General features: G+C 37.1%; 1 protein-coding gene across 14 annotated transcripts in view; it reads right to left on the bottom strand.

Annotated features, from left to right (window-relative positions):
- Positions 1 to 27,477, bottom strand: part of adgrl2a (adhesion G protein-coupled receptor L2a) — a 216,985-nt gene that overhangs the window by 113,854 nt on the left and 75,654 nt on the right. For 5 of the 14 annotated variants that reach the window (XM_066692190.1, XM_066692191.1, XM_066692200.1 and 2 more), the window contains exon 1: positions 1,223 to 2,181. The exons of 2 other annotated variants lie outside the window; for them this stretch is intronic. The gene's annotated coding sequence lies outside the window, so the exon portion shown is untranslated. Of the gene's footprint in view, positions 1 to 1,222; positions 2,183 to 27,477 lie in introns of those variants that run through there. 7 more of the 14 variants (XM_066692185.1, XM_066692195.1, XM_066692196.1 and 4 more) reach the window with 4 other exon arrangements.

Raw genomic sequence — 27,477 nt, 5'->3', positions numbered from 1 at the left:
CTTGGACATTGGGAGGCAGCTTATTACCGACCCTTTATGATGATCATGCCAAATGGAACATTCATCAATTGGGATTAGTATTATTCTTTTTCACTGCTTTTTTTTTTTCACGGGTTTAAGCGTGCTTGACATGAAATGCTGAGATATTGGTAAATAATACATGTGCAGTAAAATGATCTAATTTTTCTACCGCGACGCACACTCTGGCATTACAGCACATTCCAACAAGCTGTGACCTATGCTGGGTTTTAATAGAGAACAGTTAAAGGTGAAGGAGAAATAGATTTGGTTCTGAGCATTGGAGATTAACACAGTTACATTAACAGAATGAAGGAGGGGGGAATATATCAAAATAATAATGACGATTTTACTCTGCCAACATATGGCCAATATTCATCTGCCTGATTCCTCAAATCTTTCTGTAGAGAACTGCAGCCTAGGCCCTGAATATTCAATGGCTCTAAAACGGAGAGCCTTTTAATCTTCTTTGCTCTTTTAAACAGGCAACCACACGCATGCACACATACACACACGCAGGCAGACACAGACGCACATACTAAGTCCAGACAGATGCATCTGCCTGCAACACATCAGGACATTTCAGAAAACCACCCTTATTCCGTAGACCCATTCCTGTTCTAACTTTAAAAACATAAATTCCAATTAAATTGTGCTTTACTAGTTCTGGTTCATATGAAAGCCCCCACCCCCACCCCCCCCCCACCTCTTTCTAATCGTTTCCATTCATTCAAACTCTGAAAGACGGCAGCCTGGCAAATCAGTCCACATCTGGTTGTGTTTTGATTAACCATTTTTCAATTAACCATGGCACCCCTTGGATCAGTTTAATTACTTCAAACAGACCAGTTCTGTTCTTTTAAAACATAATTCATGTTGAAATCTGCTTATTGTTTCTTTTATCTGTTGCAAATTCTTCTAGTCGTGCAGCTCCCAGACAGTTTGTTTACTACCAGGGCTACTTAAATATACACCTTTTGAGTATGATAAATGGGTTGAGGAGGGCATATTTGTGGGTAAAGGAAACCAGGAGAATCCACAATCAGCTTTTCATGGCATTGCTATGGAGTTGCTGGACTTTGCCCCAAAAGTTAAAGGCACGCTAAAACCCTCTCCCTAATTGGAGACGCAACACAGGCACAAACACAAACCAAATGGTGACACAAAGGAAAAAGAGAGAAAGAGGACTGAATCGTGTTCTTACCTTTTGGGAAAAACAGTCACATGGAGTATTTTGGGGAAGGCAAATTCAGTCAGACAATGAAACTAAGTCAAAAGCAGGCAGGCTTGTAATAGGAACTCCTCTGCAGCCCAGTGCACAGCAGGCAGCGTCAAGGCAAGCTCTGCAGTTCTGATGCATGCTCCACTTATCTGGGATAGATAGTGCTTTATCAGGCAGCAGGTCTCTCCTGAAGTCCACACATTCCCGCAGACTGGACACACTGCTCCATGTTGGGCTTCTTGCAGAAATTGAAGAACAGTCCTTTTTATGGTGGATTGTTTTTTCTTTTCTTCTCCCCTCTGGCAGACAATAAATTGAAGGAAAAAAAAAAACAGCACACACAAAAGAGGGGCTAAAGCACACCAGCCGAATACAGAGATAGAGAGGAGGGAGGGGGGGGAAGCTATCAAAAAAGGAGAGCTCTGATCAGCTCCAATCTGAAATGCATATAGAGAACCCTCTCCACTGGCTTTTCAGTGTGCTGATGTCAATCCACTCTGCATCTCTCCGGGGTGATAGTGCGGCCTTAAGCGTGACTGCTGAGTTTCGAGCTCCTGGCGTCTGAGAAGATCCTGCTCACAGCACTGAGACTGGCTTGAGACGGAAGAACGAGAGCCCAGTAAACAGTGCCAGTGCAGAGAATTGTATGCAGGCTCCCTTCTGCATGAGCTAGCTGTGAATGGGCTGCTGCCAAGACCTGACATGGAGTCTCCACCAGGCATGGGCTTGGAGTTTCCCTATTGCTCAAGCTCTGTCTAGAGCAACTAATCATGTAAACATATTATCATGTACAGCAAGACTAAATCTCCGCTGCTTTTTAGCCCCGGCTGTCGCAAAAGAAGATTACAGACAACTGAGCACAAATGTGAGGCAGATTATCTATAAATATATGCCACTATTGGCCATTTTCCACTCCATTTGAACTGCTGCTTGCCCTGCTTTTGGGTTTCAGAAGCTCAATCCTTTTCACAGTAGGCAGTCCAGCCTGCTCAACCAATGACTGAAGACCTATTCTTACAGTAACACTGGAGAGCTTCAAAAAGAGAGAGAGGGAGAGAGGGAGTGAGAGAGAGAGAAGACGACGAAGGAAAATAAAAAAAAGAAGAGTAGTCCCCCCTCTTTCTCCAGCTGGACTCAATAAATACAGAAGAGAAACATTGCAGCAATGCTGGGAGGAAAACCGAGCCGCCACAGAGGAGCTGTGGCTCCGACAATCACTGACTGATGAATTTGTCATCACTCGTTCCAGGCAGAGATTATCATTTATTTTTCCTGCACTCTGAGAGATTGCAGAAAAGTACAGCGTATCTCTCGGTCTGCTAAAAAGTTCTCGGCTGGAGGTTTTTCTTTTCTTTCTTTAAACTGTGGCTGCAAAGTCCAAGAAATCATTTGATCTCTGTAGGGACTTATTATTTCTATTTCCCCTTTTTAGTCTATAATTTGGGAAACTTGAGTCATATCTTTTGCAGTCTACATATTTTATTTCTCTTTCTTTTTAAAAGCCATCAGAAGCAGCAATTATTGTTTGCAAACTCAAATTAAAACAAATGAGTTATGTTGTAATCTTAAACACTAAACATTTGTTTGCTTCTTAATACTAATATTAGAGGGGAAACAAACATTGTATATATGTAATCATTTTAATGTATTTATTTAAATATTTTTCTATTGTCGGAGGATTAACACCCTGACTCCAATGTTTATATGTCCAAGAAAAATACTAGGTCAAAAAGCTAGTATAGACCTGGCTCCAATAAAGGGCTACTTGAAACTGCTAAGGGGAAATGTGAATTTAAGTACATTTTACCAGGTGAAGGTGAGGGGATGAGTGGGGCATACTTGTGTTTTCATAAGCATAATTTTACATAATCATAGATCTCTTTTTTCTTCATAATAAGAGAAAACAGATGTAATAAAGGTCATCCAATGGCAGAAATTCATATTTTGAGAAATAATGTTTATGTATAAGTACTACCGAAAGTAAAAACACATGTGGTTTCTTTAAACTGACCTTTAAGGGCTAAAACCTTTGTATGTATAATTCATACACGCTTTTATTCTTTCAAATATCAATTGGTAACCACTCAGAGAAACCATTTTCTTTTGATTAAATGCAAATTTCTAACAATGCAAGGCAGCAAATATTGAGCATTTGGGACTTCTTGATTAGTGCTTTACATATGCACTGAAAGCAGACAAAAATATAAAATTCTGGTGTATTGCAAGGAAATGTCCACAAATGTCTATATTGGTATATTCATGGATTTTAACTAGCAATTTAAGATTTGTTTTTAATGACAGCTATTCCAATTATATTTTTTATTATGAAAAATTGATAATTTAAACTGTAATAGAATATATCACTAACATAAATTTCTCTCTATTGTACATACATTTTTTTTTTATCAATAATGTTTGATACTTGAAATGAAGATAAATGTCATATGTATATACACCCTTCAAACCAGTAATTCAAACCAGTATTTTCTGCTACAGTGAAAAATGCCCTTTTTCTTATTACCACAGTTGAATTTAATTTCAATATCTGTAAAACAATTACATTTGAAGTCTATATCTCTCTAAAACAATAAATACATTGGAACTGCAAAACACAGGAGATAGAAAACAAAGCCGTCAACTACATTCAGCTGTAGTGTATCCATGTGCTTTTTGTTTTTTTTTAACAACATGACTGTGTCCTCAATTAGTTAATAAACTTTACCATATATAAAATGTATGGGGAGATGAATTTGGAATTGCAGGTGGAAAGAAACTCATTGTACTTGCAAATAAAATATATATATTCTCTCCTCTACTTTGAAAACACAGGTTCCATTTGCTTTATGTTAAATCATTTTCTAACCAGTCGTGACAATTCTACTTCAAATAAACAGAAGGAATGCATTACCTCAGTGGCTAGTAAAGATTGATGGCCATCAAACACTTTAACCAGACTTATTTTTCAAACTGTTGAAACCCATGTTTTCAATTTACATTTCTCCTGGAAAATCACTTGCATTGGTTTCATTCAACAAAATTGTGAATTATTTTTATTTCCTTGTGTTTCTTTTTTCTTCTTCTTTCTCACACAAACCTATTTCCAACTCCAGGCCAGGGACAAACCCCTCATAGGAATGCAAGCCATATTAACACACCTTCACAGAACAAAAAACTTCTGTCAGGAAACAAAGGCAAGCGTTGAGATAAATATAAATTCCTTTAGCTGGTGTTTGTTTGTCTAGTTTTTAAATCTGCAGACCACGGATTCTTTGAATTAAAACGGGGGGGGGATATGAATAATAATTGAAAAAGGCGACAGGAGGGATTCCATGGGTGCATACTTTCAGTTAAAAAAAATATCCAAAAGCATTAGTTCAAATGGGAAACGCTAAGAAGAAGATTTTCTGAGACCTAAACCTTAGTGAAAGTCAATACTACATTTTTTTATCCTCATCTGAAGCCACTTAAAATTCCCACCAAAAGGTTACACTCAGAAGTAACACTAATTGTCCTATGTGCAAAATATTTGAAAATATGTTTCAATTAACATGAAATATGTGAGAACTTCCTTCAGTCACTAGCTGGGTTAACATATCAGTCACTGTTCTGAGCTGTCAAGCTAAACCACCGAAACCCACCCCCCAAAAAAACACTTACAGACCGAAAATGTTGCAACATTAACCCGAGTCGCACTCATTATGTTTTTGGGCAGCTCCTTCAATGATCACTTTGATTTCTGGAAACCTTGGCGCACCAAGGTACAGAGGAGGGAATGCCAGCAGGTTCATTCTGCTTTTGCCAGTGAAAGAAGAAGAAAAAAAAAATATATATATATATATATATATATATTCTCCAGCTGTTCTGAGCACACTTGCTCCTGACAGAAATTAATAATGTTTTTTCTCCCCTCTCTGAACTTATTAGTTTAAGGCGTAACTGATATGCAGGGGACTGAGCATGCAAATGTAAATGGTAAATGTCTGCCTTCAAAAAAGCCCCCCGTGCCCCAAATTTAATACAAAAATGCAAAAATACTAAGCAAGTCCAAGTCCCCCTTTTTTTAAGCAACAGAAATATCATTAATGTGTAATTGATGTACCTGCACCAGGCCTTTTATTTATTTGTATTTTTTTAACTGATCACTGACACCATTTCTTATAGAAAACATTTACAGAAAACAATAAAACGTTGTAGGTAAGTAGAACAACGTTTTGAACATGTGTTTTGTATTAGTGTAGGTAGTAGTGTAAAATTATGGTCTAATTTCCTTGATGATTTCCCTCGCATGTAATTAATGTAAGAAGGAGAATAGGAACATGTATCCCATCAGGTTACAACCAAAGTAACATAATTACTATTCATGTGGCTTGGGGTAAAACCAGAATTTGACGCTTTGACCTTTATTTGTACATTTCTATTCACCTTTAATGGAAATGTTCACAGTACACAAACCAAATGACGTATACTTAATTTCAGGAATGTTAACTGTTTTATTTAATACTGTACCTTAATCTCCAGGCTTAGTGGTTGTTTTGCTGAATCAGTTTCATACGCAACCAATACTTGATAATGCAGTTATGGGTGGATCTGAGGTACAATAACTTCCTGGCATATAAATGCAATTGGTTTCACTACACATGAAAATTCACAATTCAATTGAAAGGAAATGCAATTTTTGAAGGTAGTTGCCATTAAGAGAGGTTGTAAAGATTATATCATTTGTAAGAGTGCTGCTAGTCTATGTGTAGTCCTTTTCCCTCTCAGCTGAGATTTTACTTAAAAGCATTAAGCCACTCCATGGGTAACTGTCTGTGAAAAATTAGGGCCCAAATATTGACCTTTTAGTGATGCACCTGGTCAATCAAAGTATGCCAAAGGCTCTTATCAGCACAGCAGTCTTTTGGAGCTTTTAGTTTTATTATACATCATTATAAGCCTTTGCTAAAGCCATCAATAAAGTTTTAATACTTGACCGTGCCCACTGCACTCACAAAATCCAAGCTAAAACCAACATTATAGATACATTAGCTTTAATCTGACATCTAAACCCAAAAACAACCAATCAAACAACCAATCAAACAAACAAACAAACACTGAGAAACCTGAGTTTTCTCCAGTCTCAAATTCCATTCAGCTGGTTGTCCAATACATTTATAAGGCACAGAGAAAGGCAAGAGTTTAATTTATTTTCTAAATAACCCCAATAAACAAGTAGCAGATAAACAATATGACAATATATCTAAAATGACAGATGCTTCATACGTAGAATATACAAGCGATACTTGATTAATTAAGACAGTAATTTATCACCGACTGCTCAGGGTTTGTAAACAAGAAATAAGTGTTGAGAAAATGAGTATAAAGCATAGCATGTTTCAGTTTCAAAATACTGATTTTACATAAATATATATACACACTTTAAAATGGTGCACAGAAATAATACAGTACAAGCACTGGCACAGTTGCAAGGACTAGGCTATTTACTGTATACAAATCAACAATGCCTTGTGTAGCACAATACTTCAGAGTGCGTTTAATAATGTTTGTTTATTCACATAGATATTGACATTGATAGTCACAGTTGTTTGTCAGTATGCATGCAATGAAAATGGGACTCGTCCTTTGTTCGGCAAAATCTGATAAACCTTGCTCATTACATTTTGTACTGTTCTGATAAATAAGCAGGGTATACAAAAATCAAAGTCATTATGTTTTATTCTGTCAAGAGAAAAAAATATAATTGCTTACCATAGGAAGTTAAATTTGGCCTTTTAAACAGTGTGTCACATGCTGAAAATGTACAACACACAACAATTAACCTGACCTCCTGATCAATACAGTATTATGCATCAGACTATCTTAAGCCATTTTAGATCAATAGGAAAGCATTCAAAGATATTTTTTTTTCTTTGCTTATTCCATCAACAAACCAGGGCTATTCAGATGCACTTTTGCAGGCTGATTCTGAATGGAAACACATTTGCTATAATAAACTGGAATAACATATGTTATTATGTTTTAAAACTTGTGAAGTCCTGCTGATATCTTTACGCAAATAATAATAATTCAAAACAAAAGTTTAACTGAATTAACCAGTCCCCTCGAGGGGCACACAGTATCAGATTTCCAAGTCTAAATTTCAGTGAAATAGTTATCCTCTATTTAAAAATGTTAACGTGTCCACGTATTTTCCTAGGAACCTGTACTTACAGCCATTTCAACAGACAGGAAGTCATTTTTAAACAAAAAACAAAAAAATGTTCAGGGTTTTACATCAGATCAAATCAGAAAAACTAGGTACTAGAAGCCCGCATCGGTCTCTGGCTTTCACAACTGTCAAATAACCTGACTTTAAAAAGAACAAGCTTTATAAACAAATCATTCCAACAAATGTCCCATGATGTAAACACAGAAGTACCCCATTTCAGTTTCATAAACTGTGTGCTTTACATCTGGTCCGCACTAGAATACAATGTCTGTGTAACTCTGGTCTTTCTCTTTCTTTTGTCAAGAGCTAGATTACATGAAAGAGAAATTACTACACTGCCGAAACTCTAACAAGAAAATAAATGTAAGGGCTGATCCATTTAAACAAGGCTTCAACAACTCTGTAGCCAGTGTTTACGTAGTTGATTTTCTTTTTTTTTTCCGCCAAAGTAGCATGTTGAAGTGTAAAACAAAATAATTATCTGTGCTTTGACTCTTGTGAAACTACCTAAATCAGGGAATGCACACTGTTTATGAAACTTTCATTGAGAACCAGATTATTAGGAAATCCACGTTTCATTTTGTCTGGTATGTCCCTGCCTCGATTTATTGTTCTGTAGGCAAGGTGTAAAATTCATATTCGGATGCTCTTTGCTTAAGCCTGTGAGCAGTTGCCAAATGGAAACAGATGTGTAGCGCTGGAGTCCAATCAAATAGTTGATATATGGTGGCCTGTAATATGGTTCAGCAGAGGGCAACAGTTCTAATTTGCTTCACTTTACAAAGATCTGCTCTGGTTTGTGTAAATGCAGACACGTTTCTTTAAACAAAAGCAAAAGCACGCAAATTCTTTGTAAAACCCAATATACTTCGTTCAAGCCTTATAATAAATAAAAAGAACACCACATTTTACTTTTACGGATGTTAAACTATTTAGAAACTACTATTTAGAAAAATACTTTAAAGACACACTTTTTCTAACCATATTTTAAATGAGAAACCACAATCGTATTGCCAATCGTGAACTGCTGACAGTAATTCTAAAAGGATAACAAATATTCATCCACTGATGTTAGCCCAAGCAGGCTAGATTAGGTTACATGTTTTAGACATATTTAGCACATTTTGTGAGGGTAAACAGTATTACCAGTAAAGGAAATACTATTTTTTCACAGATCGAGTTTCTATAATTCCTAGTCAGGGATTGGTGGCATCTTGTCAGTAAGGCAGTTCAATTCAATTCTGTGGCTGAAACAACAATTTACACAACAGAACCACCAGTCAGAAAAAATGGGAGCGTGAATGCCAACCTGGTCTTCATTATGAGGTGAGTGTTACCATTTAAAATGTGATGAAAAGAGGGGAAAGTGACAGAAAAAGCATCAAGACTATTCTTCAGGATGCTTGACATATTCTAGCCCACAGCCACCAGCAATACCGAAAAACCCTCAGGTCTCACAAAATGTCTGCTTTTCACTTCCAAACAACAATTAGAGGGCTGTGCGCGGGCAGGATCAAAATGAAAGACATTAGGCATCCCAGAAAGTGAACTCTATTTGGGTAACTCTAATAAGACATTACTTAATTGAGCAAGTCTGCCACCCATTCCCTTAGTGTTGGTATGCATCTCTTTAAAAATTGCAGTTAGTTTTGGTTTTTTCTTTTTCTTTATTTGCAAGCAGTCCCTCTTTTAAAGTAGAAATGTATGTGCAAGGGGGGGAACCTAATCAGCTAGAATTATGGTAATTTAGCAGCTTACTTTTTTTCTGTAGGGGTGAGGGTTGATTTTTTGAAGATCAAGCTTAACCAAATTCCTATCTGCGGTCTTAGGAATACACTGCAAGTCTTGACCTTGTAAGCTATGCAATCTTTTCGGAAACAAATCAGCGCTGTCTTCTCCTGAATAGATGAGATTTGAATAGCTGAACCTCGAGTGGATGATCACAAATAGAACTGGAGCATCTAAGTTGGCAAAGTGCCCAACAGGATTCCAAAGCTAGGGGATACGGGCCGGCCAATCACGGAGAATAAGCTACCTCGTTTTTACAAGGACGTGCCTCCACAATGGAGATGTGGCACAGAAGACACACAATGTACTCAACTACCTGAGTAAAGAATGAGAAGTTTTCATTTATCAGGATAATCTAGTGCTGATAATTAGTGCTCCAAGTGAACTCCCTCTTGTAAGAGAAGAAAAACCCATCAATTGTTTTTGCTAATTAAGATGAATATTATCCCCATGAAGTGAACCAAAAACTTGTATGACATCAGAAATCCCCTAAGAGATCAGTAATCTTCAAGAATAATTGCCTCAGTTTTTAATTGAGGGAAAAAATAATTCTTCTTCTGCCATACATAATTGTAGATGCACTATCCCCCATCTAATTGTGTATTCCTATTAATTTTACTAATTTAAAAGTAACTTCCATGTGGTCATATAAAAGACTCCAATTATAAAACTTTTAAATACATATTGCTTATTTCCATAAAACATTATTGCTCTAAATATATTTCAGTGACTGTTCAGCAATGCATAAAAAGAGCTAGCAAATTAAATCAATACTATCACCGACTCAAAACTAATTTTAACAAACTGACAATTACTGGATCTCAAGGGACTGCTGTGAATGTTTCGAAGAACCTGCATTTGCTCCCAAGCCTGAACTCTGCCTTTTTAGAGATTTTTATGCATTGCACAGACTTTTTCCAGTCTCTCACATAGTCTGCTACACCAGTACTAATACAGACAAATACATCAGAAGTAAAAGCACATTTGCAGGGAAGAAATTGCACATATCCGATGCTTAAAACTGCCTTTTTCTCTGGCCAAATTGGGCTGACAGAAATCTTTCCAATTCAATCAGATAGTTTCGTTGATTAGTCCTGTACCTCTTGGCATCGACTAGTGCAGATGAATACATTGGAAAAAGAAAATACAGACAATGTTGCTTTCCGAGGGCAAACGAAGTAAATTATTCTTCTGTCCAAGTTTCAAGGGAGATATTCGCAATCATTCCTAATTACTGAAGCATGCGAACGGTGGGGAGCAGCGATGGTAAGAAGGATGTCAGTGCCCTCAGTTTCCTGGATTGTGTTACACAAAAGAAAACTTGTTGATGCTTTGGGCTTAAATTTGCAAACGTTGGTTCAAGTAACCCTTTTTTCTCATTTTTCTCAACCAAATTCGTTTATTTTGTTTGTATGTTTCACATATCTAGTTTGATTTTTGTGTCTGTATGGGAAAATGCATTTTTTATTTGTAGTTGTTCTACACAGACTCTGAAATCTGGCACGGCAAAAGAGATGCTTGACTAACCTGGGCAGATTATTCCCACAGTGGGGAAGATGACAGTCCACACACACTGTTCAATGCCAAGATCAGTCACAGGGTATTGTCAAAGCTCACCCCCCCCCCCAGTTTCATTAACACAGACAGACCTAGGCGCTGAGCAACATCACAAGGGACAAGTAGCACAACTGTACAGCTCTGATATTTTCCCACCCCCCCATTTATTTTATTTGATAGTTGTCCCTGTCGTGTTGAAATGTGTCTTAAAAAATACACTGACAATCCATCTCAGATATCCTTTATGGGGTAAATTTGTGACATTTCAGGTAAGCTGGAATAAAGACCATAAGTAGCTGATTGTCATGTGACTTTTGCTATGCAAGCACCAAACTATATACTTTCCTTTTCATAAACAAAAACAGGGCTAGTTTATGCTGTGGCAGCTTTTCATTCCTTTACAAAGACCAGGCACAATCTCTATGTATTCTGTGAACAACACAACACACCATGTTAGAACAGAAGCCTCCACTGGTATAACAGTAATTCCCCAATGTAAATAACACTTGTTTCTATGCTGCATTATTTACATACAGAAGACAACAGCCTGGCGGGTAATTTGCTTTGTTTGTTTAACACGGAACAACAAAGCCGCAGAAAAATAACACGTTTATGAATTGCTTGACCCCGGAGGTCGGAGTTTATCAAGGATGTAGCCCATCTGGTTGTTTTCAGCACGTCTTCAACACAGGTTAAATAGTCTAGGTCAAACACCATGATAAATGTTCGACCCATGCATGGTTTCTGGTAAAGGGTGCAAAGGGCATATACGATACGTTTCAAATATTATTTTTTAAAATCATCAACTTTAAGAGTCTCTTTAACAGAAATATAGGATATTTTACCTATTATTGATTTTAGTTCATTTCGGTGGTAATTAAAATAAGTTTGGAAAAGCTGCAAATCCAAACGTATTTACTTGCCAAAAGGAAAGTAGCTGCAGATTCCACAGTGCTGGTAATTTTACATGTACACAGTCTGGTTGTTTAAAATAAAAAAATAAAAACAAACAGACAATTAAAATCTAAAGTTTGTTTATCGTTGTATGGAGAAAACTATTTCTGAAACGTTACACTTCACCCACAGTACTTGTAAAAGCATCAAACGGTTTCCAGATTAATTTGAAAATGCTACCATCTGTCAATGGCTTATTAGAGTAACCCTACACAACAATCTGGGCAACATTTTACAAATGGATGGTTTACTATTTTTCTTATCTGACTCAAGAAATTCAGGTCTCAGCTGAAAGCTTTGTGTTGTGACAACAATGGGAACCTAGGAAAAACAAACATACAGATCATTACCATTGAAAAAATGAAACCGAAGACCTGAACAACAGAAAAGAACAAAAAAAAAAGATGTTATCTACACAGAAACCAAATCCTATAAAGGCTGCATCTTCTGCTTCTTTCACAGCTTCTACGAATATAGGGTTCATTTGGCTAGCAATGTGGAGTGGAAACTGGCACTAAATTACAAAAGTGCATGCAGAGACATGAACATCAACTGTTCTTCATAAATGTTAGAGAAGATGAAAGGGATTACGTGAGGACCTCTGTTTTTGCTTCAGCTTGATCCATTGATCAAATCTGAATCAAATTTAAGAACTACAGTGTTTTTAGCACTTCATCAAGATACAGCAAAAGTATCTAAAGCATTTACTTAACATAGATTTCGCTCTTACACCCCCTTTTTAAGCAATTAGCACAGAAGTAATGATGTCAGATGTAAGTATTTTTATTCATGTAACGCCAGCCTTAGTGATCAACTTCCGAATTGATCGGGACATGTTTGAAGTTTGTGCTGCTTCATTTGATCTGGAGTCAGAAGGATGTAAATAATCCATAATTTATGCAGTTTTTATTTTTGAATTTATGTGTCAAATATCAAATGTGAGCACGCTGGCATCATGTTCTGTGTACTAATCAAGTGGAAAGATGCAGATATTTGATTGGGTTTAATTGCTATTTTAATCCTACAATAGCAGCCCACATTGAATGTCAATGTTTTTTTTTTCACTCCAAATTTTTCATTGACAGAACATAAATGTAATTTCACCAGTGACAGTGATAAATTATTGTCCTGTGGCTTTTAGTGATGACTAGATTGTTTTTTTTTTCATAGCAAAAGCACTCCAGGAAAAGGAAATGACTGATGACACTGACTGAGGGGATATTATGATATCTCTCAGACTCTTTTTAATTTGTTTATATGTTTGGCAATACAAACACACTCAAATATACACCCACCAACCCACCCACACACACACAAAATGGTAATATATATAATATGTCCACTCCTAGTATATAAAATCTGCAAAACATGACACGCATACACACATTTTTATCTTATATTGTTATATGTCTCAAATTTAACCTATTTTTTAGCGGTCCTTCATAATAAACGATACATTGCTGAATATCTTAGGAAAGGTAGTTTTTCCATATTGTGGAATTCCATCTAATTTCGTTTAATAATGCCATTGTGTGTCCCTGACAGTACATACAATTACATGTCCTGCTTCATTACTTACTCACATAATATCATATTTTTTTCTTTATCTTATTATAGTTCCTGAAGAGGGCACTACTTTCTAGAAATTACTGTTGCTTCAAATGATACTCAGCCCACAGCCTACACTAGTGCATGCTCAAAACGATGGGCCTAGCATCGATAGGATAGACACCAGCTCCCAAGGTAAAAAGAGTATTAGATTAAACTCATTTTTTGGCAGACAAGACCATGGTCAGTGCTGCATTTGATTATTATTATTTTTAATGGAAAATTTAAATGATCTACCTGAAGCTATGAAGTATATATGGATGGGAGAGGAAAGTGACCAACAATGATTTCTCCACAAGGGATCTTTTGTTTTGTTTTTTAAATCTTTAATATCGTGGTCGGCTTCTATCGTCAAACCGACTGACTGTCAAAACTACTAAAGGGGCGAGATTTAATTAACTCACTTCTTGAACATTTCATCTCAATTGCTATGGCAACATTTAGTTTCCTCACCAGCAATGCATACTTTAATCAGATATTTATCCCCTTGCTGCTCCACACACTCACAGCAGCAGAAGCACTGGTGGTGAGAATTTACAGCCAAGCCCTGATCTCTCTGATAATAACTCCCTGTGATTTAGTGCTTACTTTTTTTATCCACACACAAGCAGAGGGGATGGGACCCTGTTGACAAGGATGGGAGCTCCTCTAAGCCTGCTAGTTAACTGAATATTTTAATACATTATTCTTCTGATATCCCAGAAACTGTCAAGTTCCATTGAAGATAATGAAGCTCACTGACTGCAAGTATCACAATCTTTATTATCTGCAGATTATCCTTCACCTTAGATCTTTTGAGATGCCCTCGAAATATATATCGAACATCCGCGGCTCCTGTGGCAGAAACAAGGACAGGTCTCGGAAGCCCTTTCTCTGGACTCTTTGGTAGAAGATCCAGGCAAGTGTTTCCTTAAGATTGTCTTGGCAGATTCAAAGAGCAAAACAAAAAACAAAACAAGAGAAAAATAAAGAAAAACAGCAGTGGGAGTTTCCCAGCAGCTCTCTAGGTGGTAAAGAGCGATCTGCCTGCATTCTTGTGTGCCTCACAATTAAGACCTCCGAAAGATGGAGGTGAATCTGGTCATGTGGTCAGAGTGGAGACAACAGTAAGCAGCTCAGGCCAGGACAAAGGGTCAAGTCGCTGGAATGGACTCATTAAGTCACAGCTGTTGTGCGAGGGACAAAGGGTGGGTATGGCACACCAAATCAGCCCAGAAAAGTAAGCTACAATTGGAAGCTAATACCTAAGGCTGAACAGAGGGTGGACAACTGTGTGGGAGTCTGTTTAGGAGGTTATATACAAATCATGCAATCTACAACTGATAATTGTGAACATGGCACTAACGATTTATTACTCATAATTTTTCTAAATGTTGGTGCAGTTTATTTGTTTAAAGTGTGGGAATCCAAATAAAGTCAGCTGTTATCTGCACAGAGAAAGATAGCTTGCTGAAGCTGAAGGATCTCCCTCCCTTTTTCTTGCAACGTGATTAAAGAAGAGAGATATTAAAAAAAGCCAAAACCGAAGAAAAGTGCTGCGTTTTCAAGGGTTAAACCACATGAGATATGCAGCTCAGAGATACCCCACAGTCTCTCCATAATGAAGATTCTCATTTTCATTTCTATAAGCCCTTTTGAGTCACTTTCCATAGCTAAACCAAGATAATTGGTTTTTCAGCTAATTTTGAGACCGTTTAATAATACCTCCTACCAGTCGTTTCATGTAAACACAGCTAGAGGAAACGTCTTGGGTAATGCAAAGTGACCTCTGCATGGTTTGGAGCTCAGAATCATACAAATCATACTTTTGCATACAAAGGAAAGCCCCGCTGTTTGGGTTTTAAGACTGCCATGCCAACCCCATTGGAGAAGATTGGATTAGAGGGCCAGCTGACTGTGCCGTTGAGTCTTGGTTCACCAGTTGGGATTTCTATGTAAATTCTATTACAGTTCATGGTTCCTGACATAATCCAATGGGTATGAAGCCGTCAGAGAATTTCCTTGTCAGCAAAACAATAAAAAAAAAGAACCAACAGCTTGATGGATCTGAATCTATCCTTTTAGGCATTGCAGCAGCGTATAGAAATGGACTAGAGAGTTGTCACCCTCCATGTCACAGAATGGAAACCTTTTTTTTTTTTTTATTCCTCTAGACCAATTTGTTCCGGTCTCTCTTTGTTTCTCCTCCTCCCTTTCCCTATTAGTTGGGGGACTTACGTGTGCTGTGTGGTGTACCGGAAGCAAACTCAACCAGTAATGAAACATTGACCTGGATAAATAATGACAGAAAAAAATACGTGTTGGTATACTGCTGGCTATCAAGTTAACTTACATGTTTGATGAAATACAAATGGACCCTATTTTTGCTGATGTTATTGCAGTTAGGTGCAGTTTTATTTACAATTTATATTACATCAATCATGAAATTAATAACCTCAATATACATATATATGACACATAACGGGTTCTAGACATTCCAGACAGAAATTCTTTTCAGAAAATTAACATTGGTCATTTCATTGGAATACTTATTTTTATATTTCTTTGTCCAGAGTTTATTCCACATTGTCTGAGATCATGACTGCTCTTCACTGCCTTGAAACTGCAGTTGTCATTCGGTGGTTTCTTCACTATTTCAAAATTACATGCACCTGGACTTAACTGAACTCTGCAGACACCTTAACTGTCATTTCCAATTATACCCGATAAATACTGGTATATTTTACGTCTAACTACACATAAATTAAGGTTAGAATACAATCTAGAATAACTGAGCTTGAAGTATAGTGGCATATCAAATCTGAATTGCAGATTTACTTAAAAGGCTAAATGTTATACTTTTATTTTCTTTAGTTCTTGCTTAGCCTCTAATGTTATTTTTGTGATGCTATGATGTTAAATGTACTTGGATTTCATTCTATCTAACTAACCCACCTGAAGCCTTGAAAAGATTTCTCACTGCAAAATGTGAGGAATTGAGGTGGCAAAGCCTTACATATTTGTCAATGTATATAAGTGTTTGCATTATATTAGCACAGCACACGCTACTGTCTATAATACTTCATCAGTTGCTTTCAGAGAATGGTGCAATGCTGTTATGTCTTTCCGCAAGTCTTTCTCACCATCCTTTTTTTTATATTTATTTTATGCCTGAGCAGGAAGTAAAGATAGTAAAATTTAAAAATAATTGACATATTGCAAGCATTGCAAGACACAAAGTAGGTTATGCAACTACTTATAAAGGAGATACTGGTATCAAGAAAATAAAGATAATATAAACATCTCCTTATAGGTAGCTGACAAGTTTAATTAAACTGAAGCAGCCTTGTTAGTTTTTTATAAACACATTAAGAAATAGATTAATTAATTAAATGAATAATGGATGTATTAATTAACCAAACTCAACACCTGCTTTTGATTTAAGGTGAGCAACAAAATTATGGCCATAGCTATCATAACTATAATTTACAAAATATATAATTAAACATTTTCTGGCATTTATTGTCTGTTTACTGATCCATGGTTACATGTTTTGTGAAGATTAACACCAACCCCAGACATATTGTTTCTTGTATTTTACATTATTTAAATCTGTAATATTTCAAGTCATCATTAAAGTGAGACTTGTGACATCTGACCCGGGCAGTTTTCTAGGTAGTTTGAGTTACAGTGGATTTTATTTCAAATATATTATATATATAAAAAACACAATAATAGAAAATTAATTGGGCTGTTCCAATACATATGCATGTTAATATCATAGGCAGTGACTCACCTTAAACCCCAAATGTGTGATGTAAGACAAAACACAGACATACACACGTATATATATGTTCCAGTTTTTCAACATCTGTATTCAGTAATTCTTAATAACAAATGGATAACTGAGATATAGGAAGAGATCTTGAGGGTGGCAGCTGCAAATTCCCCCTTTGCTTTATTGTAGCTCAGCACCGTGCAGTAGTGTAGCAATTGTCGGACATCTCAAGTTAGCCTCTTTCTATTAGATAAGCAGACAAACCCCATCCCCCATCACAGAGTTACTGCCATCGAGAGTTAAACTAAAGCCACTGAAACGAGCTGTTAATCCCAGGACTGTATCCTAGCTCTCCCCCGGTTACACACACTGCTCTCCATATAAAACAAAATGTCCCAGCACTACAGAAGACTGAATTAATACACATTTTCCCTCAGAATTCAAATCTTGATCTGAAAATGTCACGTGCTAACCTTTAAAAAAAAAAAAAGAGAGAGCGCGTGCAACGTAATTACTTTGGAAAAATTGCTTTTGTAGACTATTACGAAACATACTTCGATTCATGGCTCCAATACCAAAGCTATGACTCCTTCATTGCTGTTTAATTGCACTGGAGATATGTTTCAGTGTAATTTCCTTTAATGCTGAATTGGTACTCTACAATATTGAATGCACTCAAAAAACAGTGTGCAGCTGGATTCTAAAAGGCTTTTTAAAGGTCAAGTAATAATAATACAATCTCCCTCTCTATATATATACTCTTGATTGACTTTAACTAAAAGTTGATCAAGCCAGAAAATGCAGGTGTAACTAAAATACTCCCCTTACAGATACATATAAAACTAATATACACTAATATTATCAGAAATATTGGACACAGAGAATGTTTATTTTGTGCTCCCTTAACCGTTTGGTCAGAAACTCGGATCATTATCATACTGGAAAGTGTAACTTTTGTGTTTGAGACCAACCTACAGCTTTTTGACACAAAGCGAAAAATATCTCTATGCTTCACAGTACATGTAACGTTCTTCTCGATGTAAGCTTTACTTTTCTTGAATCAAATATACCACTGTATCATAATAAGAGGCTGGAATTCACCAAAAAGCATGTGCATTACTCTCAGGCGATCGGGACCTTGTTTTGACGTCAGAAGGAATGGGAGATGTGTTTTGCATTGTGACTCTTTGGCATTCTCTGATGCGCTGAGCTCTTCTTAGAATTAAGAGATGAATGGGTTCCCAAATATACCAGGATGTTTTAGCCAATAAAATGGACAACCTCAGTCAAGAAGCTCAAGCTTGCTTGGTTGAAATTTCAATTCAAAACGACCATCCAAGTCTACGACCAAATGGTTAAGGAAGCACAAAATCAATGTTCCTGATTGATCGCAATCTCCAGACCTCAATCCAACGGGAAATGTATATATACACTATATATGTATATACATGTTGTGATCAGCAGTCCACAAACTCACAAGCTCAAGTCATGGGACCCAGAGGAGCTGTAGACGTTCTGCATGAAGGAATGGTTCGATATCCCTCCTGAGAAGTTGATTAATCTTTATAAAGGCTACAGGAAGTGCCTCTTCAATGTTATCAAAGTTAAAGTGGAATCACAAAATACTGACAACCAGGGTATACTGTGTAAAAGATGCTGTGTATGGTTTCCGTGCCATTTTAGTAAGTAAGGATGATTTCTGGTGATGCACACAGGTCACATCCCCAGTTTTCCCTTAGCACACACTCGTCTCTACATATTTAACATGACAGAACTTTTCTACACCCCCACAATGCCATTACTGCACCATTAAAACTGCAAGAATGCCAGATCAAGACAACCCCTCCCAAGAAAAGTGACGGAGAAAAGAGTGTAATTTTCCACTTTGCCTTCCTTCAGAGGGAACAAAGAAATTAGTTATTTGCAGATGGCTCACGTGGTAATTATCGGAAATAACAATGTCAAGAAATGAATGCTGTTCCTTCACAGTCTGCCGGCCAGACTTCTGCGTCATTTGAGGTTACAGGACAAGGATCGGATTAACAGAGTGAAGAACTATGGATAAAGCAAATACATGACTGGATAAATTCATATATAAACAAACACAAATGAATAAATATCCTGCACACTGTATCATTTTGACATAAAATGAACACACTTAGAAGCTGCACTGCTGTTGTTTGCCAAGCCATTACCCAAAATGAAAGTTTTTGCCGGTGTTTTGACGGCTGCTTGCCTGCACTATGTCAATTAGGCAGTGAGGAAACAAACTACTCTAAACAACAACAAATAATAACAAGAATGGAGACCAAACACCCGGACAGGATGCGTGTCAAGATACCATTACTGGATAGACAGATAAACAGAGTCTAGATAAGATAAAGGCTGCTGTGGAAAGAAGACAGCTTTCAGAGATTGACACAGTCTAATAATGTGCCAATTCTGGGGGCCTAAAACAATTAATGGCATAGTTTATATACTAGCTTGTCTTTTTTTGTCCTTCATGAATATGGAAGATATTCCAAACCAAAATAAAAATAAATAAATACATGTGGAACGAAATGTATAAATGAGAAAATAAGAAACACATAAATTACTTTGAAACTTCAGAAAAAATAGCGGACGTACAGTGAAATGTAAAGGAAATTGTAAAACTAAATGCAATAGCAGGAATGTAAATACACTGGAAAAGGCAGTGCAATTTGACACGTTTAAATGTTTAAGGCAAAGTGGTGATATAGAAATAAATCAATTAAAAAACAATTAATTAATTGTTAATGATCAATGAATATTTGATCGATACATAAAACAAACATTCCTTGATACTGAAAATCTATTCTAGCTATTCATCTTTATAAATACCTTTTTTGGTATATCAATATTGAAAAACACAGTAAGTAATCATTCAGGAATGAAACTAAAGCATATGAAAGGTTTTACAAAAGAGATTGTTATCCTCATAATCCCTTGTGTATTGTTGTAATGTTTTGCTGCCACACATTTGGAAACACTGCAGGTGTATCACCAAGAGGCAAATGGTTGGGAAGGCTTTCGAGATCTACAGTACTAGACAGTCTAAACTCATTCATTTTAGATATATATATATAAATGTGTGTGTTGTTGTTTTTTGGTTTTCTTTCTTTCAGTTTTGGTCACTGTTATTAAATTTTTTTATGCATTTAACAAATGTTTTTTCTTAGAGTATAATACCCATTTACCCCAAAAATGTGTGTCACATTCTACACATCTGACAACAAACAGTGCGGTAAAACTCTCTTTAAAAAGAAATGTCAATCTTCCCTTTCACATGCCAGTGCGGATGTTAATGGAGTGTTGTGCGGCCTCAATGCAGGGGCTTTGTTAAAGCCATGGGGGGTTTCTTTCTTTCAAAATGGTGGCCAGATCTAAGAACGAGTTTCATACTGTTCAAATCACTTTCAAATTTCAGAGATACCACAACTGACATAATACTGCAGATTGTTCATCTACCTACCTAGGAAATGCTTTTGATGAATGCAACGCAAACAAAATATTTATATTCATATAGATATATTATAATGTGTTTTCTGGTCATTCGATAGTGTAGGATTATTAAAACATTCAAAATAAAATGTGTTGAAATCATTTTTTTAAAAGCAACTGAAACCCTTTAAATCAGGGGTAGTCAAATATTTTTTGTCAGGGTCCAAAATTCTTGGTCAATGTCTGGACCTTGTCTATACTCCGGGGGGGGGGTTGTTGGGGACGGACGGACACAGACAGACATCACACCTTCAAATGCCCCCACTGCTAACACTGTAGCAACACACACACACAATTCTGTGAATTAGTAATATAGGTTCTGCTACTAGGTTCCACACAATAACAATTACTGAGTGCAACAAACATCCGTAAAATTACAGATGTTTAAACATTAACGTAACATTGATAATAAGTTTAATTACAATTATTCTCGCGATACAGTCAAACGCGTCTGGTGCTCTGGATTTGGCCCGCAGTCGGCCTATTGACTACCCCTGCTTTAAATCATCTTGAGGAATCGCAAGCAGTGATACTGACACATAACTGAAAATGCAGCACATTACAAAATATGCAAAGAAGTCATTAAAGTAGAAGTAATAAAAAATAAATACAAAAATATGGAATCGTTTAAGAAGTATTATATTTGAAAGATGTAGGCTCTCTAAATGCTGAAACCAAAAAAGAAAAAGAAAACAAATAATCATACATTTCTAATAAATGTTTGATTATCTAAGGAAATTATTTTCTTTTCATCATTAATGTCTTGTTTTTTTTATTCTGTATCGCCCTGTAGAATGTACAGAAATAAATTAATGTAATTAACAAGGTGATACAATCTAAACAATGAAGGAGAATTGCATAGATTTTGTAATTACTTTAATTGCCCAGATCAGACAGACTATCCCCCTATTTTATTAGCTGTGTTCAAGCAGGGCCTCGGCCTGGTATGGCCGTGTGTGGCTGCTGACGGGTCGGGTTGAGTGACAGCTTGTCAGTGAGGTGCTCCTGTTTCAAATGGAGCCGAGGCTCATATGACATGAACCCCATCGCCTGGACAACCCATTCCCACCAATAGCCTCCAGGATAGATACTGCGTTCTATACCAACATCCAGCTGGATAGCGTGTTTCAACACATTGTCAAGTTTTCTTTGGCAAACAGTAGCAGGAGGCCTTGCCACTTGATTGTTTGTTCTCCTGGCAAATAACTCTTCAATTACCTCTGTTCGTGTGAATTATTTCTCTACATGGTGGGTGTAAGTGCCACAAAACAAATTATAATCTTGTTTCAAAAAACACATATATATGGAATTTAATATAAGATTTATTATGACAGCAGACTATATTTGCTCACTCATGGCTCTGAAACCTGGTCACTAAACACTAAAACGTTACAGATACACAAAAAAGAGTAAAATAAATCAATTTTGCAGGCGTGACATGGAAAAGAGAATGTATACACAGAAGCAAGTGGAAACATCTTGGGGGGCCTTCATCCAGCAGTGGATTGATATAGGTTGATGATGATGATGTTATGTGTCTTGAGTAATTGCTGGAAGGTGGTGAGGGACTCTGTGATCCTGACCTCAGTGGGACCCACCACTTCCACAAGGTTTGAAAAAGAACGGGCTCTGAAGGAAGGGGGCAGAGAGGGCATACTGTGAGTCTTCTGGAGGGAGTGTAAGGAGAGATGACAGCCTGTAGGTAGCTAGGTACAGTCTGGTCAAGGCAAGGTAAGAGCCAAAGACTTGAACTGGATGCGAGCCATGATCGGGAGCCAGTAGAGGGAGCGGAGCAGTGGAGTGTGAATTGAGGCAGAGAGAGCACCAGACGAGCAGACGCGTTCTGGATGAGCTGGAGTGGGCAGGTAGCAGATGCAGGCAGGCCAGCCAGGAGGGAGTTGCAGTAATCTAGACAGGGGGGCACCAGGGTCTGGACGAGTCAAATAGTTGGGGAGGAAGGGACAGATTCTGCATATGTTGCTCTGGAAGAGTCGGCAAAACCGTGCTGGGAGGAGGATAGAGATTCTTAGTGGAAGAAGAGGGGAAGAATATGGTAGACTCCAGTGGAACTGAAATTGAGAGATCAGGAGAAGGAGGAGAGCAGGGGGATGTGATCATGTGATGTTGACAACTGTGACTATGATCATCCAGAAATACAGAATATAGCCACTTTAATTAATACATGGTAATCAAAGACCCTGATAACCAATGTGCAATTCAGACAGAATTCTGGTGTCAGCTTAATGTCCTTAACTTGAGCTGAAGAGAAAAACATGCCTCCATGTGTAAATACGACTCTACTACCCTCACTTTAACAACCTAATTTGTATGTTTTGCCCAAAGACAACAATGTAGTGGTGTAAGATACTGTTTAATGTGCATCTGATCATGTATTACAAAGTTTCCTCCAAGCTGAACAACAGAGGAAAGGGCATTATTTGAACATATTCTATATCAACTTAATCTATCTATCTAAATGCATTTTTTTAATGTTAGGAATCACCCAAAAATATAATTTTAGATCACAATTGTATAATAAGGCTTAAAATATTTATGATAACTATATACAGTGTATATATATATATATATATATACCAATCAGCCATAACATTATGACCACTGACAGGTGAAGTGAATAACACTGATAATCTCGTTATCATGGCACCTGTCAGTGGGTGGGATATATTAGGCAGCAAGTGAACATTTTGTTCTCAAAGTTGATGTGTTAGAAGGAGGAAAAATGGGCAAGCGTAAGGATCTGAGTGACTTTGACAAGGGCCAAATTGTGATGGCTAGACAACTGGGTCAGAGCATCTCCAAAACTGCAGCTCTTGTGGGGTGTTCCCGGTCTGCAGTGGTCAGTACCTATCAAAAGTGGTCCAAGGAAGGAAACGTGGTGAACCGGCGACAGGGTCATGGGCGGCCAAGGCTCATTGATGCTGACCCCTCTCCACTGCCGAAAGCGCCTACAATGGGCACGTGAGCATCAGAACTGGACCACAGAGCAATGGAGGAAGGTGGCCTGGTCTGATGAATCACGACTTCAAGGTGTTGACTTTGCCTCCAAATTCCCCAGATCTCAATCCAATCGAGCATCTGTGGGATGTGCTGGACAAACAAGTCTGATCCATGGAGGCCCCACCTCGCAGCTTACAGGACTTAAAGGATCTGCTGCTAACGTCTTGGTGCCAGATACCACAGCACACCTTCAGAGGTCTAGTGGAGTCCATGCCTCAATGGGCCAGGGCTGTTTTGGTGGCAAAAGGGGGACCTACACAATATTAGGCAGCTGGTCAGAGCTGTATATATATATATAATAATTTGTTCTTATACGCAGGCCACTGTTTAAATGAAAATACTCTTATGCCATTCAAAACAAATTCTGTAACAAGTAACAAATTCTGTTGACCTAATTACATTGTAGCTGCATAACTATTCCATGTGCTGAATAAGTTGAAGGGTAAATTAGCAGCCGGCTGAATACGAAAATGCCTCAAGGCGACATACACCTGAAAAGCAAATTGATTAAAAAATACACAACCTTGGAATGATGGCTGGTTGTACAGAAAATCTGCATTAGCACTGTTAAATGGTGCTTGTTGATGGATAAGGGAGAAATGTTTGAAAGATATTCCTGAGTTAAGGGCTGTTGTTATACCCCCCAGTCTTTTTGATAGATGTATGTTAATCAACTCAAATCACTGCTGGAACCCCCACAGTAACACGGGAGAGACACACAATGTCCTCATCCACCGAAACACACAGTGCTATGGCAGTGCGGTGCCATTCGTACCGTGGGCACCATAGCATTAACACAGCTGCCCCTAAACTACCCACTTACAGACAACTTGGTTTGTCACAGGTGTCGCTATTGTGCATCAAAAAGACAAAAGGACATATGACTTTGAGAACATTTTATCAATTGTACACAACTTCTTGGGGAAGACTGGTCCAGGTTGGCTACTTCAGTGAGCCAAACTTGATTCTGGGATATTCCTAGACTATAGGACCCGATTTGTACTCCAAACAAATAGGCTTTTACTGGGTTTAACTATAAGGTCTGCCTAAAGATTTCAATAAATCATAAAGCTGGTCTAAAACAACTTGGACAATGACACTGTGTCCTTGTATCACAAACAGAGTGAAGAACACTTAATACACAGGAAAAACTACTCAAATAAAGTACTACATAAATGGGATAAGAATACACATATATTGAAACTTCAATTAACATGTCAGCAACGCATGTTTGCAACAACCCTTATTTAAATAAACGGTATAAATTGAAACTGTATTTTGTTTTCCGTGTATAATATACTGCTATAAGTTATGAAATTCTCAATTCTTATGATGATGCTACACATTTTAAAAGCCTACTATAATTCCTCCTGGAGTAATTATATCTATCTACCAAAGGTTTTACAAGTGAATACACACTTCAGACAACCTGTCACTTTAAAATGCTAGATTCTTTAAGAGGAGGATGGAATCAGATGAAGTGAAAAGCATGTTGCTTAAGAACCCCGAATGCACATTATTGCATTATATTCTTTGCGGACAAATAATAAACTCCCTGTCAACCAAGACAAAAAGTTGCCCCACCCCTGCAGGTTGGTAAGAATCGGGAGGAATGCTCTGAACTCTGGGATTAACAATGGGGAGGCCTTTGGGGAGCCGAAAAGCTTTCTCCAGTAACAGATAGTAAGATTTTCAGCTTAGAGTGTTGTCAAATGTTTTATTCATCCTCTGTTGTAAGGGCCGCCAAACAGATTATCATGTTTACTTCGGGCCTCATTTGAGAGATAAATCTTTTAATAGTGGAACTCGCAGGGTCAGTCGGTACGGAGAGGCCGAGCAGACCGCAAAATAATAAACAGCTGCAAAAACTGAAATGAAATCAAACAATGGGGGTTTAATGATGTCCTACAGCAGAACCCAATCAATATGTTTTATCTCTTGCAGGGAAGAAAGGTCATATTTAGGTCTGGATATTTGAGTAGCATTGTCCTCTCAAAAGGATTTAGGAGCTGCAAAGGTGTAAAGAGTGAGTGGGATTTACCAAAGACTTTGCTTGTCTTAAAGTCCCTTGAATATTTCCTTCACTTCCCCACTCTTTGTTCTTATCTATTGCTGCAAGTTTGGTGCAGCTCCCTTGAGTACTCGCCGCTAGAGAACGGCAATCTCAGAGGATAATCATCCTGACGAAGCATCAATACAGCAGCTCTAATTCGGAACAAAAAGAGAATCATAGAAGAAATGTAAAAAAACAAAAAACAAAGGTGCAATAAGGCAAGCAGCAAATCTCTAGACAGATGATTACGTTGAAAAGCCCAGCAATGTATCAAAGCATCTGACAGCGTCACAGTGTGTTCATTTTCAGTTTGTCTCTTTCCCTACTGTTTTTCTAGTTAATAGACCTGAAAAAAAAATGTTACAACAGGCACACTTGCTGTTAGTAAGCCGGAAAGGGACTCTAACAACTTCCTTACATTTTCCAATTAATTAAACTGCTCCTGGCACTAGACTAGTTAACAGCTATCTGAAATGGCTTTTCTTCGGATGACAAGGTCTCTACAGTGTTGAGTTCTCACTGAAACCAGGACTGATAACTACCTCACGGCGCTGTAAAAATAACCCAATTCTAACACACAAGGGGGGAAAAAAAATCAATGTCTTATAATCTTACAGGGGGAAAAAGTTCTGAAAAAGATCTGAAGTTAAAGGTTATAAAATATGGTTATCAAGCTATTGATTAAATTGTTCAACAGTCTGCTAATTCTGTAATAGCCCTTTGACAAGGTTAATACTTTGTATCTTACATGCCTCCACACTGTTTCAGCTGATTAAAAAATTGACTTCTCAAGCAGCTTTGTATCAAAAGCCCTTGAACAGTTTGGTGAAATGTTACCTTTCGTAACCGTAATTTACACTATTAATCTCTTTCTTACTGAAGTATAAACACACCAGGAGGGCAATTACTTTTTCTTTTTTTAAGAAAACTATTGCATTTAATGGAATTGCCTAAATGAAAGGTAAGTGTTTACAAAGAAACGGAATGCAATTATGTTTTTGTCTTCTGAAATCCTTTTTAAAACATTGTTTAATTTAGAATATATATATATACACATATATATATATATATATATATATATATGTATATATGTATATCTCTGGGCAATAGAACATACATTGTCTTCCATTTGTAAGCCAGTGCATTAGCTGAAATAATACAATTAATATTTAGAAAATGATTTAGTTAACATGATCCATTGGGAATATGAGTTGTGGTTTAATTTATATTACTTTTTTACAGATAAGATTCAATTAACAAACACTGAGACGGTCTCACACTTCAGAACCTAATGCAATAAAGGAATTGGCTTGATGCTGTAATTTACTTCAACATCATATTAGACAAACTGTGAATATATTTATTTGTTGAGATTTTGAATTACATAGGTAGTCTCTCTTATTTACATAGAATAAAACTCACTTGACTAATTTTTACATAATTACATTTTACACAGATATTTCTAAAGATATCTTAAACACAGTTATCATTTCATCTTGTACTGAAATTGTGACTTTTAATTGCTATAGATAGATTATTTGTCAATATTTACTGGTAGTTTTTAAAATAACTTATTTAAAAATGTAACTTTTCCATTTATAAGGAAGTAACTGTAACCAGTACTGTAAAATTTCACCTCACTTAAAATACTTTTTAAACTCTTCCACAAGCTGACCCTCTGCATAAACACACTACCCCTATACTTCTCCAAAAAAGTGACATCTGACAGTTCTTAGATTTAGAATCATCTCCACATGTATAAAAATGAACTT

This window comes from Amia ocellicauda, chromosome 19 (assembly GCF_036373705.1).
Source record: "Amia ocellicauda isolate fAmiCal2 chromosome 19, fAmiCal2.hap1, whole genome shotgun sequence".
Classification (NCBI taxonomy): Eukaryota; Metazoa; Chordata; class Actinopteri; order Amiiformes; family Amiidae; genus Amia; species Amia ocellicauda.
Note: the sequence above shows the minus strand (reverse complement) of the source record. Positions and strands in the feature narration are given on the sequence as shown.